At 49.9% G+C, this 17,805-nt stretch overlaps 1 protein-coding gene across 9 annotated transcripts in view; it reads left to right on the forward strand.

Moving 5' to 3' along the window:
• Positions 1-646: 646 nt before the first annotated feature.
• CALN1 (calneuron 1) overlaps positions 647-17,805 on the forward strand; it is a 471,992-nt gene continuing 454,833 nt past the window's right edge. For 4 of the 9 annotated variants that reach the window (XM_036825179.1, XM_036825184.1, XM_036825181.1 and 1 more), the window contains exon 1: positions 11,467-11,548. The gene's annotated coding sequence lies outside the window, so the exon portion shown is untranslated. Of the gene's footprint in view, positions 974-10,369; positions 10,423-11,466; positions 11,549-17,805 lie in introns of those variants that run through there. The other 5 variants (XM_036825183.1, XM_036825180.1, XM_036825182.1 and 2 more) reach the window with 3 other exon arrangements.

A 17,805-nucleotide genomic window follows, 5' to 3' on the forward strand; every position in this document is an offset into this window, starting at 1 on the left:
AGAAAGCCAAATATGCATCAATGGATGAATGGATAAAAATATTGTGGTGTGTGCATACATGAAGTACTATTTGGTTATAAAAAGGAATGAAGTACTGATACTTTGTACAACAATGTAGATGAACCTTGAAAACATTATGCTAAGTGAAAGAGACCAGACACAAAAGGTCACGTATTATACAATTACCTTTATATGAAATGTCCAGAATAGGCAAATTCATAGAGGTGGAACACAGATTGTGGTTGTCCGGGGCTGGAGGTGGGAAGGAAGTAACTGCTTAATAGGTATAAGGTTTCCTTTTGTGGTCATGAAAATATTTTGCAACTAGATAGAGATGGTGGTTGCATAACATAGTGGGTGTATTAAATGCTACTGAATTCTTCACTTTAAAAAGGTTAACTTTATTTTGTGTGAATTTTACCTCAGTAAAATATATATTGGAAAAAAAAAGGATTAGAGGAAGCCAACAGCCAGTCCCGTAGCGGAGGACTCTACCCAGGGTGCGTGGCAGGTGGGGTGAGGCAGGAAGTGCAGCTCAGATTTAAGCAGCAGCTTAACCAGGAGCGTGTCCAGAAGGAGATGCACCCTCACCTGCCTGGGTCGTTGGCGCTCTGCAAGGGGCTCCTTGGGTCACCCCGCTGATCCTACAGCTTCTCGCGAGTTAATCTGAGCCTCTGGAGGTTTTATCAGGCTCTCTCCAGCTCCTCCTCCACCTGCCTGGCCAGCCAGAGGGCCCTGGCCAGGCTCCAGGGAGCTCGCGGCTCACTTCTCCGTCCTGCAGCCCAAGCAGCCAGCCTCGCCAGGGTCTGGCACACCTTCAGTGGGTTCCAAGGGGCCAGGCTGGGGCCAGCTCTGGAGTGGGGCTCCCCAGCTCTGCAGACACTGCAAATCCTTCTTCTTAGCACAGCTGGCAGGATTGGGACCACTTTGGCAGCTCTGGGAAAAGGGCTTGGGACCACCTCCAGGAACACCGGTAAGTGATAGACTCTGAGCTCCAGGGCCTCATCAGGGGAATAGACTGGCTCTCACATGTTTGAGGTGTATGTGACCCACACTGATCTCCTCACCTTAGACCCACAAGAGGGCTTTAGCTGTTTTCTGCGGGTAAGGGCGGGGGATATCTCATGGACATGCTTCTGGCTAACTTCTACTTGATCTTCAGAGCTTAACAGACATCACATTCTGCAGGAGGCCTTCCCAAGCCCTAAGGTGCCCTTTCTCTGTGTCCTCAAGGCATCTTGCACTTCCTCTGTAGCATTTTCTATACTAGATTATAAATGTCATACGCTAGCCGGTGGACTCCCTTGTTGCTGGGTGCCCTCTTCCGGGGGTCCTCTTACGTCCACATCAGTGACCCTGTCGGTGTCTTGGGTGCCTGCTATTGATCTGGGGAAGGAGGGCTAGTCCCTTCTCTTAATTTGCCAGGCAAGTACCTGTTCACTCTTGTGTGCAAATGTACACACACACACACACACACACACAACCTCAAGGAAAGTTCAGTCTCAATCCAGGTGCCTGTGATAGACTCTAAACTGTACAGAACTGGGGTGGCAATGGGCCGAGTGATGAGCATTATAAGCTCAAATCCTTGCACCACACCAGGCATGGATCTCCCTGACCGGACCTTTAGGGCATTGACCCCCAAGTAGATGTCCTCTTGGTTGACCAGATCTCCCACTTGGACCTGTTTCTCATCCTCATTCTTCTCCATTTTGCTTTTCTCCTTTCCCGGGTGGGAGCTGTTCCCTCCGTTGGGGTACCCCAGCTCCTCATCAGTATTAGAGTCCCCATGCATTTTATTGCTGCTCAGAGTGAGGGGGAGACTTGGAGCCTGGAAGTCAGACAAGAGAAGGGAGGGGACCCTGACCTCCAGGGGGAAGCTTGCTTTTTCTTTTTGTTCCTCTATGATCGCTCCAAACTCTTTTTTTTAAATGACAAATCACTTATACTGCAAGTGTTAATCTCCTGCCCACAGACTTCAATGATCTACACACAAGATTCATGTCTTCCTGCTGACATAATTTTTGGACTTTATTATGCTGGAAGAGTGTCTGTCTCTTTCCCAACCTTGACTGTGACATTACAAAACCCGCTTCTATTGATTTGACCTTGGAGAGCTCTGTTTTCAAATCCCACTTCTCGTTTCCCCCAGTTGCAGCAATTAGGGCTGGGGGTGAGTGGAAAGCTGTTAGTCTTGGTGCAGATAGACACAGGCCAGGTCTTAAAACTCAAGTTTTGGGCTGGGAGGAGCCAGGCCACTGGCAGATGCAGGAGGTCATGGCTATAGCCTTCCGTACGAGTGAGTAAGACACAGCCCCTGGGCTCAATAGCACACAGTCTAGTGTGTGTTTGGGAGCAGAGAGGCCCCTGGGAATTCAAAATGTGGTGTAATAAGTCTAAAAGGAAAGTACATGTTGCTTTGAGAGCACAGAGGATGGGAGCCTAACCTTGTGCATGAAGGAAGGCTTCCTGGATGAGGTGATGTCTGAGTTGGGCCATGAATAGCAAAACAAAAGTTATCCAGGAGCATATCCATCTGCACCATGATCCCCAAATTCTCTCCTCTCTCTCAAGTTCTGGAGACACTAGAGAGGCATCTGAGATGCCCTCCTGTGCTTTGTCCGGGTTAATTTGGTTTGATAACCTTCAGAAGCATTAGCTGGACCGAGGCAGCCATGGCTATTCCTCTCCGACGCTAGGCAGATGTGGAGACCTCTAGAGGGACTGGAGGTTCTTGGAAAGCCTTGGGGTTGCCATATGTGGTACCACTCCTGATTTCTGTCCAGGAGAGTCTCAGATATGAGATGAATCCGAGTTTGGGTCGTAGGATATTAGTGGTTTCCACTCTCAGCACCTTTGCTATGTGATGGCATCCGTCCCAAGGACTAAAACATATGAATCCAAGTGGGAGCCATAAGCCATCCTCACAGTGACTCTTCCTCCCGTGGCTGAGGAAGGGGGCTGGAGATACTGCTCTAACTTTGCTTGAGTGGTGTACTTCCCAAAGCTGGAGTCGTTCAGGCTACAATGTCACCTGGGACAGCCGCGACTGGAGAGTCTAGAGCAGGCTTTGCTCTGCCAAATTCAATGAACAGTCTCAGATGGGCTAAGGAAAACTTAGCTTAAGGGCTTGGTGGGACCTTGGCCACATGAAACAGAAGGCAAGATGAAAAAGCCGGGAATATGTGGGATTAGCATGCAGGGATAGGCTAGCAGTGGGATGCCCTTGGGGTGGATGTGCCTAATATTGCTATTTGGCCACTATTATAATATGAATTCAAGGGAGGGACTCTTTTTCTTCTTCTTCTTCTTCTTACTGTTGAGGGGGCTTGAGGTCTAGGTGGGCTGGGGGATGAGAATATACAAAATAGGGATGGCGTTTTTATTATTTTGCAAGGTAATATTAGTCGTACTTTACCCTAGCTATCAGCTGTGTCCCTGAGTCCAATTGCATACAGAACCCAATAAAAGAGATACCTATCTATTCATGGCTATACAAAGACACAACAGAGCCTTGACATTACTGGTTTTCAGGGTGGAAGGGGAACCATATAAGCATTTACCCCTTCTGCACAGCTACCCTGGGGTAGTGGTGGGGGCGCCGTTTGATGTAACCAACAATGAGGTAGGGACTCAGTAAGAGATCAGATCTGTCCCATTCCCAACCAGTTTGGACTCAGCAATCTCAGGTTCTTGCATGTTTTTTCCTTTAAACTTATAGTGATCTTCTACTCTAATCCTGCAGTGATCTTCCTCACTCCACTCTGAGCTGTCCTTGGATCCTTGGAGTTCTCTGAGTTCCTAGAAGAAATGGTAGTTGGCTCCAGGGTGGTCTTTTATCTCCTGAAAATGTGCTAGTTCTTGAACCTGAGAAGGCAGATGAGGGAGGTCCGGTCTTGATGTCCAAAGACAGCCTGCCCACACAGGTGTTGAGCCCCTGTGGCCCAGCCTCTGCCCCAACTGGCTCGGCAGGTGGGGCGCAAGCAGGCTGGGTTCTCCAGAAGAGACTCAGGGCCCAGTCACCTTAGTGCCTGGTCACAGTTTATAAAGAAGCGGGCGGTGGAGAAGGAGGCTTTTGCCAGGCTCTTATTGGCAATAAATCAAATAAATTTTTATGGCAGTGACCCTTGGATGGCGGCATTTGGAAAGATTCCCTCTGTGTTTTCCAACTTTCAAAGATGAGTGTGCATTAGTTGTGTCGAAATTGCACGGAAATTAACAAGGACTCCAGCCAGGGAAACCTCAGAGTGGACTAAGGTGGCTGGACTGGAGAGAGCCGCGTGGGGGTCTTTTGTTTTGTGGGTGGGTGGGTGCTTTGGGCATCCTAGCAGCTCCCATCCCATTCCCCACTCAAGCTTCCTTGCACGGCTCCTATCTCTTGGCCGGAAAAGACCCTGGTTGCAAGGCTGGCTGGTGGCCATTCATGCCCCTGACAGGGCTGCCCTTTGCCTGGAATCTCACCGCTTGACTGTAGCCCTCTCTCCACGGTGGGTTTTCTGTGTTTGGAGCCAGGATACTGGGGCCATGGACATTGCTCTGCTTCACTTCTTCTGGCCTCAGCTTGTGTCTGTACACACACGCTTGTCTGACTGGTTTGTTTTCTTAGAAGCCAATGGTTTTATTGTTGAGTTTGGCATCTCGTCCGGCTCTGAGATAGGAGAGGAAGTTCGGTCTTTGAACGTCGGTAGATGGCCTTGCTAAGTGACAGCAGTGTGATTTAGGGAAATGACACTGACGCTCGCTCACATACGCCTTATCCAGAGCACCCTGCGGGGCTGCTCTGCTCCTAGAGGCTTGGACAGTGTGGCCAGCTGTGCTGACGCCCAAGGTCAGGTGGACAGAGCGAGGCTATCCGTCAAGCTGTGAGCCACTCGTCACCTTCAGAAAGTTCACCTGGGGATGTCGCCCCACCTCCCCAGGCCACTGCGATAGCCAGTGAGCCGCTTGGGGACCTAACATCTGCCCAGGCTGCACCTCTGTGTCTGGATTTAGAGGGGCTCCTGAGGCCCTAGCCCTCCATGTTCTGGGAACAGATTCCACTAATAACTCCTCGCATGTCCAGTTCATGCTCTGAGTCTGTCGTGCCCTCTCATAAGGTGTTTGTGGCACCAGGTGTGCCACCCTCTCGGCCCAGGGAGTGGGACAGAGAGAAGGAAGGAGGAAGGAGAGGGGAACTGGAGAGGGAAGAATCTGGCCGTTTGGAGAGAACAAAGCAGGCTGCCGTTTCTGCTCTTTGCAAATCCTCTGAGCCCTTGAACTGCAGGGCAGTGAAGCAGAACTCAGATTCACCAGGGATTCAGGAAAGCAAAGCTCTGTGCCCTGTAGTGGGGGATGGGGGGCAGAGCAACATCTGTACCAGGTCCACATCCACCAGGTAAATGTGGCCGTGGAGGCTGATCCGTGATATGTTAGGGAGCTGGGCATAAGAGCAGATCAGGAAGTTAGAGCTGGGATTCAAGAGGAGACTTCAGCCAAGACCTTACGTTTATACAGTTGATCCCACGGGCTCACAGAAATCTCCTGGGGCAGTAAGCTTGGGGATTTTCATCTCTGCTTTACCACCGGAGGAATGAGGTGGATGTCTTTTTGCCTTCGTGGGAGAAGGCTGTACGTTGGCGCTTGGCCTTTGGTGCTTTGTAAGCTGGTGGCTCCAAATCTTGCACGCCCGTATCCCATACACATGGGAGCCATGCCGTGTTGGAGCGCTTTCCCTTTAAATTGGGACCCTATACATTTACTTTGATTTGGCAACCCATGGGCAAGGCTACAGGAGCAGAGGCCTCTTGTTCTTGCATTGAGGGGGTGTGTCTAGCCTACTTCTGCGGGGAAGGACACAGTGAAACCACTCTAGAAAATTTGACTAATGTGTGGAAAACGAGAAAATTAGTAAATCATTACTTGTGGTTTATTCCAACAAAGAAGACAACTACTTACTTACTGAGCAGACTTTCCCTTGATTATAGGCCATTAGTGGCTCCCAGATTGTTGACATTTGACGCGAAATTCATAGGTGTGAGTTTTACAAAGTTTGCATTTTACACCAGGGAGCTAAGCTCACTTAGTTTGTTAATGTGGAAGTATATACTCTAGTTCATTTGAAACAGAATTTGTGGGACTACCTTGTACGAGGCACTAAGAGTAGGAGGACACCTGCTGGTACTCTTACGGAGCAGGAGTCAGTCATGTGGCTGTACAGGGTGGTAATTGCCCCCGGGGAGGTAGGTACCCTTCTCTGCCTGGGGGAAGCTGGGAGGAAAGGTGATCCTTGGGGTGACATCAGAGTCGGGCCTTGAGGGATAAGTAGGAGTTCACTAGGGCAGCAAGGAAGGACATTCCAGGATGGAGGAACAGCAGTGCTAAGGCTCCACGTGTGAGGCTGGCCTCTTCTGGGAGTTGCAAGTGGTTGTGTGCGGCTGGAGCTGATTGATGTGCGTTAGGAGGGCACCTGGGAGGAGATGAGAGGGGGATGAAAGGTAGATTGGTGCCACCAGTTTACAAAGGGCCTTTTAGATAGAATAAGGAGTTTGATCTTACCCACAGACCACGGGTAACAAATGTTTTGTATTTTAGACCCACTGATCCAACCGTGCTCCGACTGTCAAGCCTTGTTCACGTTTCCTTCATTGCTTACTTGGATTGTACCACAGATTCCTTAGAGAATGCATATTGATGAAGGATCGTTTAGGTACATCTCACGATCCAGCTTAGCCCCATAACAGCTTCCTCTCTCCTTTACCGTGAAGCACACAGGCCACGCGGGTGTCCCTTGCATACTTACTTCTCCATCTGACCATGAATCAGTGTCTCCGCTTGGTCAGTGTTGGCATCCTGCTTGCCTGGTGCCTGGTACCCTAGAGCCTGTTCTGTCTGTCGGGAGCAATCCCTCTCCTGTCACATCATCAACACCTACTTATTCACCAGGTCCCACCTCAGGAGCCTTCCCCAATTCCTGCAGAGTAAATCAGTCCTCAGATGAGAGCTGGCCATCGCCCTGGGCATTTCTTGTTCTTTGCCCTTGTTCCCTTTTGCAATTGCTTGATATTTGTCTTTCTCAAGTTCCTGAGCTCCCCAAAGGCTGGGCTGCATCTCCCCTACCTGCCACCATATCTCTGGTGCCTAGCAGGACACCAGGCATTACTGGTGAGTGGAGGGAGGGGGATTCATTTAGAAATTTCTCGTAGGAGATCAGCTGAGAGAGAAAAGGGCTTGCGTGAAGCCGGTGACAGTGCGGATGGAGAGGAGAGGGCTGCGTAGGGCCATATCTCTAGGGTAGCACATGCTGACCATGCTGGATGTGGTGTCCTGGAAAACTGGGCAGAGGTCAAGATGATGTAATGGGCTGCAAAAACATTTTGCCTCCACATTCTTACACCTGCCCGAGGAACAATTCTGTCTTGCTCTCTGTTCTCAGATCAGAACCCCAAGGGGATGAAATGAGGGATGAATTAAGGAGCTCCAATGCCCTAATAGCCTACACGGTCCAAGTTCCAAAATACTGATGAAACGTACTAAGATTTACTCAATGAACCTAATGTAGCATCTACCAGTAAGCAGAACGATCATGTGTAAGTTACCCTGAGTTCTTCCCCGTAGGGCTGGCGTTCAGTTCAGTTCTGAGGTTGACTTCCTAAGTTGCCCCTGAAGAATCTTTTGTTTTGAATTCAGTAGCTCTAAAATTAGACCAGGAGTATTTTTTTCTTTTTGATATCTGTAAATTTGGTGTAATAAATGACAAATATGTAACATAAGGATATGCCAGTGGGCTCCAACATGAGGAACAATCTTAAAACTTTCCGCTCCCTCGTAATTTCTTTTAACCTGCAAATGTTAACATTGATTTCCAAAACGTGTGGTATGTGCCGGAATGTTCAGATTCTGACTTGAACATGACTATCAGAACACTCCAATTTGGGATCTCCAAGGAAAATTCTTGTCCAATCAGGAAAACAAAACCACACTAGCTATTTCAAACAGATGGTATTTAACACAGAGGATTAATTACACAGGAACTGGAAAGCTGAAACAATCCAAGAATTAATCACTGTGAGAACAGCTACCATCTCTAGGGCTGGGGAACACAAGAGAAGAGGTGGTCTTACCTGGCCTAAGAGAGGCCCTGACAGAGGCATCAACCCAGCAGGACTGCCACAGTGGAGGGGACACGGCGGTTGGGGTGGAGTGTGGATGGCTGGTGGGTGGTCTGAGTGCATGGGGACATGACCCAGCTGCCGGCACCTCTGCGAGGCGGGCAAAGCTGGTGCTGGACCTCGGAAGGGGTGCAGTGAGGCTGGTCTCAGCAGTAACGAAGGAGGCTGGGGGTGGGAGCCGTCCCTCTGCGCTCTCTCTCTCCTGGCTTTCCCATCTGCCTCCTTTGACTGAACCACTGGAAGCCAGTGGGCAGGGGTGCCTGGGAAGAGTGGTCTAGAGAAGGGGTGCAGTGAGGCTGGTCTCAGCAGTAATGAAGGAGGCTGGGGGCGGGAGTCATCCCTCTGCACTCTCTCCCTCCTGGCTTTCCCATCTGCCTCCTTTGGCTGAACCACTGGAGGCCAGGGGGCAGGGGTGCCTGGGAAGAGTGGTCTAGAGAGCCCGGTCCCAGCGTGGCAGAGCATCTGCGACTGGCCTGTGCCGAGGGGCCAGGGTGGGTGACCAGATTCACAAAAACAGATTTGGGGACAGGCCAATTTCGAGGCTCCACGGAATCACTCCCACCGTCTAAAGAGTGAGGCCTCCTGAGTTGTATTCTGGTAAGCTTATCTTGCAAAAGTCAGCTAAAGTTAAGCTCCTGCAGATGGGAATGAAGGGGGTGGACATTCTCATTTGTCAATCACTGGAGAAGAGGCAGGTCATCGTTTGGGCCAAAGGAGCAGAAACAGTGGACCTCAGACCGGTGGGGAGGGACCACCCTTCTCTTTAGGCCATGGTCTCTTCCGTTTGGACTTGGAGAGGTCAGGATCTTCCCACGGGCACTTCCCCGTGGTGGGGGCCTCGGATGACCTCCCCTCCTAAGGGCCCACTGGGGGCTGTGGCAGAGCTGAGTAAGCCACTCTCTCTGCCACGGGGGCCTAGATCCTGTCACTGTCTGCGTTCATAGCCCTTTGTTCTGAGGAAAGACGTGTATTGCGGCATCATGGGGCACCAAGGGCCATGGGGCCATGGCGCTGGCAGCTGTGGTCCCATGGGGAGAGTACTCCAGGGGCCCCCGGGCGAGGGGTATCGAGGCCACTGTCCCTCCCCAGGGAAGCACTCCCTTTGCTGCCAGTCTCAAAGATGTGGGGCTTGATTTTATTAATGAAAACTGGGGAAGAGACCCCAAGGATCTGATAGTAGGAATGGAGCTTGGAATTCCCTTGTCCCCTCCAGATACTTCCTTGTCATGTGGCTTTTCTTGGACGTGTCTCTGCTGTGCCAGCTCTGTCAACCCCAGAGGCCACCTTCCTCAGAGATGCCCCGAGGGCCAGAGGGCTCTGGGGCTGTGAGTCTGTGGGGACACTTTTTGTGCCTGGCACACATCTCCCACCTCAGCCCCCAGCCCCGATCTCCCCGTTTTTCTTGGTCACTCTCATTCAAGGCAAGAGAAGATGCCATATGCAAGTCTCCCTGGAGGATGGAGACAGGAAGTTACATGGAGCTGATGTCTAAGCGGGTGATAGCAGGGTCTTTGCTAAGAAGGTTTTTATTGCCAGGGTGCTTGAGGGCACTGGCCTCTGAGGGTGAGAGGAGGGTGCCAGGCAGGGGTAAAGTGGGTGTGGGAAAGGTGGGGAGAGACTGGAGCTGTCAGTGATTTTACCTGAGGCTCGGCTGGAATTGCAAGCACTTGCTTCCTGACCTTTGCCAGCCTGAGCTGGCTGTGCGCAGGACCCATGGCTCAGAGGAGAAGCTGCGATCAGGGAGACTGTGTCCGCCCCACTCCATCCCTCATTGACTCGGAGGCCTTTGGAGATAATCCCACACAGTGTTTTTCTAGATTTTTTTTTTTAACGGATGCCCTCTGCAGTGTGCCGTCCCCGTCAGCCGAGGAGAAGATGTGGTCCAGCTTGGTGTTTGGATAATGGAGCGTGCTTTCTGAGAGTCCCCACGTCTCCCTCCTTGCTTCCCCTCTCGGGGAAGGGCGCTGGCTCAGTTCAACCCTGTTATTTTACAAATGAGAAAATCCAGGCTCAAGATGGGGAGAGGGTCGCATCTGTGCTTGTAGCAGAGCTGGGCAGGATCTGAGGTTCACCCACATCCCGCCGCTCAACTCCCCTCCCCCTCCCCCCGCCCCTGAGGGCTGGGCCCTGAGTCTGCTGAGCCCCAATTGGCCGGATTTCTTTTGGGTGCTTACTGGGAGAAAATGATATTAAAAGTATCACACTAGGTGCTGCTATATCAGCTGAAGTGTCACAGAGAAAATCAACTCTTGTAAGGATGCCAAGCCCAGGATAGGTAAGTGTGAGGATGAGACAGGGAGGTCTTATCCAAGGTGAGGCTTCACGAATAGACAGCAGGAGCAGGTGGAGAGAGGCCATGTGGCCAACGGGGCTCTGGGGGTCTTGGTCTTGAATCGAGACTCTCCGTGGCATAGAGCCCTGCTCCTGGACAGGCAGCACAGAGGCAGGGACCCCCCGCCCCCCCGCCCCTTGGCTCATACCTCCACCGCCTTTCCCTAGGCTCCCTTCTGGCTGTGCTCTGTGTTACAACTGTTTCCCTTATTGATCTACCTGTAAAATACAGGTATAGGGACAGGACGTCTGGCTGGCTGCGGGTCATGTGCCTTTGTACCTGGGGGTCTGGAAGATGGGCATGTGTGCGTACCTAGATCGGTGTGTGTGTACCTGGGCAGGCATGTGTGTGCATGGGCAGGGGTGTGTGTGTACCTGGGCAGACGTTTGTACATGTGCAGGTACGTGTGTGTGTGCATGGGCAGGCATGCGTGTGTACCTGGACAGACACGTGTGTATATGGGCAGGGGTGTGTGTACAGCGTACACGGTAGCTGTCACCCAGCCGTCCTTTCAGGAAGGAAGAAGCACACAGCAGAGCCCCTGCTGCCCACTTTTCCTGGGCACTGTCCATCCAACCCCACATCTGGAGAGGGGGTTCCTGCAGTCACCTGCACCCAAGGAGCCCAGCTCTTCTCCCCGGTCTGGGAGACTGCGTGCAGGACTCACTCGGATGGGCAGTGCCTGGGTCCACGGCCCTGCAGTTCTGATTAAAACCACGTAGCCCAAGATCCCCCCCGGGTTCCCGGCTGCACTTTCCCACCTTCACTGCTCGGCTTCCTTGCTGAAGAGAGAGGTCTGCAGGAAGCTGTTCCAGCAGCTGGGAGCAGCGGACGGACCAGCAGCAAAGGCGGCAGCAGGCGCAGCACCGGCACCCTCCAAATTGGGGCTCTAGCCCTTTAAATCTTCTCAGTTACCAAAAAAGAAGAGGCATCAGACCCTGTTAATTAAAGCTCGCCCTGGTCCATCATTCTGAGGAGCTGCAGTGCTCCGCTCCTTCCTGATGGCTTAGAGATTCTCCTTAACTCCCAGCCATGGATCTTGGAGAATTTCCCCCGAGATCAGCAGGAGGTATGATCCTTGTCTATGGCACTCCGGGGCTTGTGTGGCTCTAAATCAATAACACAACTGACTGCATGGACGCTGCCTGGCCCGCCTTTCTTTCCTGCTTCCCCTCTGCTTCCTCTCCAATTTCCCAGCTTGTGTTTAGTTGAAACAAACCAAGTTTTCATGGGTTTTGGAGGAAGGGGAGGGGTCGGGGTCTGGAGGGAGCTCCCAATGTGTTTGTTTTGGCCCTGGCTTCACCTAGCTGCCCAAGTGGCTTGGAGGAGCCAGGAAACATGTTTCTTCAAGCTCGGGCTCCTGCCAAACCATTTCCTCCCTGGCCGGGTCCCCTCCCTCAGGTCAGCATGAAAAGGGCATAACCCTGACTTTGACTCGCTTCTTAAGTCAATGACCTGCCACCGAGTCAGTCTGACGATGGCCGTTCGCCTGTGTCATTGGAAAACTCATCGCATAGAACTTTCTCTCTGTAAATTGTCCCGGCAGGAACACCGTGCGGCGCCTCGCTTCCCCTTTACATTGAATGCTACTCGATTAAAATGCTTGCTGTAGGATTTCAGGAATCCATAACCCTTTCCCGGTGCCTTTTGAGGAAACTCACTTCTAGCCGAGTCTAAGGTTCTGTGGCAAAGAGTTGTTTTTCTTCAGGAATCTGCTCTAGGCTGGCAGAGAGAGGGAGGAGATTTATCTTCTTTCACATTGCATTTCGTAAATTGTACTTGGGCCCAGAGAACATCTATCTGTAAATCCTTCATTGATTTGTTTTCAGCCCCAGAGCTTCCTTCTGGGTGAAATGCTCTTCTCGAGTCGTACCCGAAAGAGAGGTTTCCTCTTAATCAGCTTGACACGACCTCACAGATGTCCCTGAAAGCCAGGCCCTGGCAGAGGGAGCCATTTTCATCGTCCTGGGTAACAATCCCCGGGAGCTCGAAATACGGGGTCCATGTGCTTTGAGAGGAGGCTTGCAACCCCCTGCCCCGGGAAAGTAGCTTCGGATGCAAAGCACTTTTACTGATGTTTCCAGGGGTTTTAACACTCTGGATGATTAACATTGCTTTCCAAATCTTGAGAGGGATCTGGGCCAAAACATAGCTCACGGGAGTGGGGATTTCCCCACAAAGTCATTGCCTGCAGTGTCCCCAACTGTTCACAGGAACAGTAGCTAGGGTGTGTGCAGCGAAATCCTTTCCGATCCCCCAGCCAAGAATGGGAACTTTCTCTGGGTGAATGGCATGGAAGTCAGTGTCTGTGCCTCCCGGAGACCAGGGTTGCAATGTGATTCGTATTCTCAGGACAATAAAACTCTCAGCCGTGGCAGAAACACTCTGGTTAGGAGAGACTATTCAGAACCTACAAATGAAGCAATTGATGGCATTCCTAATCACTGTGCCCATCAGTGGATTCGTGTAATAATTTGGAGATTCTGAGGGAGGCATCCAGGGAGAGACGTTTCCTGTAAACTGAAAACCACACGGGAAGCAGGATGAAGGGGGGTGGCCCGTGGGAGGGTTTCATACCCCCTTCCCAGCTTTGCTTCCAGCTGGTCTGTGAATGGCTTTGTGAGGGTTGGGCTTCTGCCTGGTGTTGGGATGCTAGGTGGCACCGTGGCCATGGCGAGCAGGGTACTTCCCTGAGCTCATAGACAGAGGGTCCAACCTGAGTGCTCCTCTGGCAGAGCCGGGCCCCTCTTCCTGCCCTTTTCCCTTCACCCCCTTGAGGCCCAGTGGTTAAATAGGTAGACTGTTCCTTTGTGTCAGTTTTTCTCTTCACCTTAATGATGTGTGTGTGTGTGTGTGTGTGTCTGTGTGTGTGTGTGTGTGTCTGTGTGTGTGTGTGTGTGTGTCTGTGTGTGTGTGTGTGTGTGTGTCTGTGTGTGTGTGTGTGTGTCTGTGTGTGTGTGTGTGTGTGTCTGTGTGTGTGTGTGTGTGTGTCTGTGTGTGTGTGTGTGTGTGTGTGTGTGTGTCTGTGTGTGTGTGTGTGTGTCTGTGTGTGTGTGTGTGTGTGTGTCTGTGTGTGTGTGTGTGTGTGTGTGTGTGTGTGTGTGTGTGTGTGTCAAAATTTATTGGATGGCTGCTGGCTTTCAAGGAGCTATAAAGAGATCCCAATGGAGTTTGTTTAGACCCGGCAACTTTGCAGAGTTTTGTGGTCCATGGGAATTCATTTAATGGCCTTGGCGGGCTCTCACATTACCAGGGTGATGGAACAGAAAGGACGTGGCCTTCGGGGAAGGACAGACCTCTGTTGGAATCTCAGCTCCACCACTTACTAGCGTGTGGCCTGGGCCAGTTACCTAATCTCAGTGAGCTTCAGTTTCTTCAACTGTGATATGGTAAAGTTGTCAGGATTCAATGGAATAATGTAGCTAAGGTCTGGGGACACAGCAGGTATGAAAGAAATTGTTCTCTCCTTCCAATGAAGGCAGCCACCTTCAATTAAGTAAACTCTATCACCAAGGATGGAACTATTGATATTTAAATATCTCCAATGGCTCCTTCACTGACCGCTGGCCCGTGCCTTCTCTGAGGGCAGGGACGACCTCATTGTGTCATCACACCCCTCCCCATGGCTAGCACGGGGCCTGGCGTGGCCCTGAAACTACATAAAAGTTTATTGAATAAATACATGATGGTCTGTGGACATGTAACCTTCAACATAGGTGATCTTTAACAGCTAAACCAAACCACTGCTCACTCACTTTACTTACGAGATACAGCGGAGCCAGATGCATCAAAGAGCCCCATGACTGTCATAAATTGGGACTCAAATATGTCCTTTTGTGGGGAAATCTGAACTAGTACTAAATATCTCCTGCACGAGGACCTGGAGCAGGAGCCTGCGGACCCCAGGCATGTCCTGGAAGCCGTTCTGCTTGCTGAGTGTCGAAGTCACCACTGCCTTCCCTCACCGTGGGCTACCCACTCTTTGTCATGTTTGAAGAAGAGAAGAGCCTTGAAAAGGGAAAACCGCTCTGTCTCTCTGGTGTGTAGGACAAGTCAATCAATAGATCAGTTAGTTCATCAATCAGTTGATGTGTATGTAGACAGTGCCCATTGGGGAGGGTCGTTGATTTAATAAATATTTATCAAAGATAATAGTAATTGTGATAATAATCGTAATAATAATAACAACAACTAATACCATCGCTACCTAGCATTCACCCAGGGCATCAACCCCAGGATGACAGCACCTCTGCTGTCAAGTGGGAGGCAGACAATTGTGTCCATGCAGATGATGCAGGTTATGAGAGGCAGGAGTCCAGGGGACCACGGGCGCACAGCGGTAGGGCCCTAACTTGGGCTCAGCTCAGTTATTTGGGTGACCCCCAAAGTGAGTCCCCAAAGAGGTGGCTTTGGAAGAGCATTCTTGACAGAGGAGGTGACACAAGCAAAGGCCAGAGGTAGAAGAGGCACTTGAGGGGGTGGTGGGTGATTCCACCTGGCTGTGTTCTGGAGGGCCAGGTGGTGAGAGAGGGGCCAGGTCCCAAAGGGCCTTGGGTACCCGCAAAGGAGGGAACATTATTCTAAGGGAGATAGAGAGAGTCACTTGGGAAAATGGAATTCAACCAATTTGTATTGAGCACAAAGTGTGCACGGAGCTGCGGTCTAGGCACAGCAGTGAACAAACCAGACAGAAAGCCCTGCTCTTGTGAAACTTTCATCCAGCGGGGAAGACAAAAAATAAGCAACAGCAGGGTGAATTGTAAATTGTAAATAGCATGTGCTGGAGAGAACATCACTCAGGGAGAGTGATGGGCCTGGGTGGGCGCAATCCCAAACAGGATGCGGGGAGAAGGCAGTGCTGGAGTAATGCCCTTGGAGGTGTCACCAGAACTTGGGCTCTGACTTTGAGGGAGATGGAAGTTTTCACCGGGTTCTGAGCAGAGGAGGGACATTTAAAAATGATTCTTCTGGGACTTCCCTGGTGGCGCGGTGGATAAGAGTAAGAGCTCCCTATGCAGGGGGCCCAGGTTCGATCCCTGGTCAGGGAACTAGATCCCACATGCATGCCACAACTAAGGAGCCCGCCTGCCACAACTAAGGAGCCTGCCTGCCACAACTAAGGAGCCCGCCTGCCACAACTAAGGAGCCTGCCTGCCACAACTAAGACCCGGTGCAACCAAATAGATAAATATTTAAGAAAAAAAAAGAAAGAAAGAAAGAAAAAAAAATGATTCTTCTAACTACCGTGTTGGGAAACGATTGTAGGTGATGGGGTGGAAGCAGGAAGACCAGCTGGGAGATGATTACCAAATCCCAGTGAGAGGGGACGGTGGCTGGACAGGGAGTAACAGTGGATGTGTGCAAAGTACTAGGATTCTGTTTTTTTGTTTTTTGTTACTGTTTTTTTTTGTTTTGTTTTTTTGTTGTTTTTCTTTTTAAGAATGGAGGCAGTGGGATTTGCTGATGGATTGGGTAATTGTCTGAGATGAAACGATGAGTCAAGGATGACTCAAGCTTCTTTGGCCTCTGGTGGGGACAGCTGTGGGTGGAGCAGGTTTGGGAGGAGCTCAGGAGTTGGTTCTGCTAACTTTGCAACGTCTGTTGAGCATCCCGGCAGAGGTGTTGAGTGGGCTGCCCTGAGTTCACAGGAGAGATCTGGGCTGGGTACAGCCTTGGGAGCCATGAGCCCAGATGGTATTTAAAGCTATATCAGATGAGATCATCAGGAGACCGGCTACGGATGGAGAGGACACGGGACTGGATTCTGAGGCATTACAACTATTTACATGTTAAAGAGAGGAAACTAGCAAAACCAGTCAAGGAGACGGAAGAAGAGGTGTCTCTGCTGTATAAGACAATTCATCCCCTTCCTGTATTCTACCTTTTCTCTTCTCCTGGGAACAAGGCTCATAGATCATCCTCCCCATTTTCCGCTTGTCTTTTTCTCTTGGCTTCTTCCCAACATCCTTAGAGACCTGCTCAGGTCTCCTTCATCTTAAAAGGAACCCTTTCTTGACTCCTGAGATCTCCATTTGCTTTTGCCCTATTTTTCTCTCTTCTTTTACAGATAGACTTTTCTTTCTTTCAACATTAATCGAGTAACTACTATATGCCAGGCATGAAGGATGCAGAGACAAAAAAATAGACTTTCTCCACTTGAAAGAAGATCTATTTATTTCTACCTTGGCTACTTCCATAAAGCATTTTGGATAGCATTTTGGTGGTGGATATATAATGAAGTAGAAAATATATAAATCATAAACTAAGGAGAAAAATTTTGTACCAAGGAGAATACAGTTTAGAAGCACAAGATCAGAAAAAAATAGATTGCACAATTAAAGGTCAAAGGGTTGTATAAGAATATAATTGAGGGACTTCCGTGGAGGTCTAGTAGTTAAGACTTGCGCTTCCACTGCAGGGGGCGCGGGTTCGATCTCTGGTCAGGGAACTAAGATCCCACGTGCCGCACGGTATGGCCAAAGAAAAAGAAAAAAAAAAAAAAATAATAGAGCCACCAATCTGATCAGAACTTCTGGTCAGAAAAAAGGAAAGTGGGCCAATAAGTACGTACTGTATAGCACAGGGAACTATACTCAATATCTTGTAATAACCTATAATGGAAAAGGATTTTAAAAAGGGGATTTTATATATATATATATATATCACTTTGCTGAATCTAACACAGCATTGTAAATCAGCTATATTTCAATTTTTTAAAAAAGGAAAATGGGAACTCCTTAAAATACTTACAGAAGTACAATATGTATCCCAAAAGTTCTCGTATCATTAATTATATAGCTTCATACATTTTTACCAACTGAACACACTAAGCAGCTCCCAGATCAAGAACTAGGACAGTATTCACACCCCAGATCCCTCCTCTCTCCATAGGGACTGACATTGTCGATTTGCCTGTTTCAAACTTTTTTTGGGAAATGCTTCTTGAGTTTCATTGTCCATGAGATGATATGCTAGTTCCTCAAGGCAAACAAAATTTTTCTGGCATTTTGTTCTAAAAGAATATTTTCTTCTGGAGTTTCATTTAAGGGACACTGAAAAAATTGGATAGACTATACCTTGTCTATTTCCCTAACATATTTTGGATAGTATAATGTATACATGTGTATGTAATGAAACAACAAATGTAAAAATTTAAACTAAGGATACAAAAGGTCGAAGGGTGACAGTTACTTAGCATCAGAAGGCAGAACCTGGAGAGGATGGGATGCCATAGAGAACGGGGGCAGGGAGCAACCCTCAGGTTTGGAAAGTAGGAGGCGCCCAGCACGCTTTCCTGGAGCGATGGAGGTGGAAGCCAGATTGAGG

This window comes from Balaenoptera musculus, chromosome 15 (assembly GCF_009873245.2).
Source record: "Balaenoptera musculus isolate JJ_BM4_2016_0621 chromosome 15, mBalMus1.pri.v3, whole genome shotgun sequence".
In the NCBI taxonomy this organism is placed as follows: Eukaryota; Metazoa; Chordata; class Mammalia; order Artiodactyla; family Balaenopteridae; genus Balaenoptera; species Balaenoptera musculus.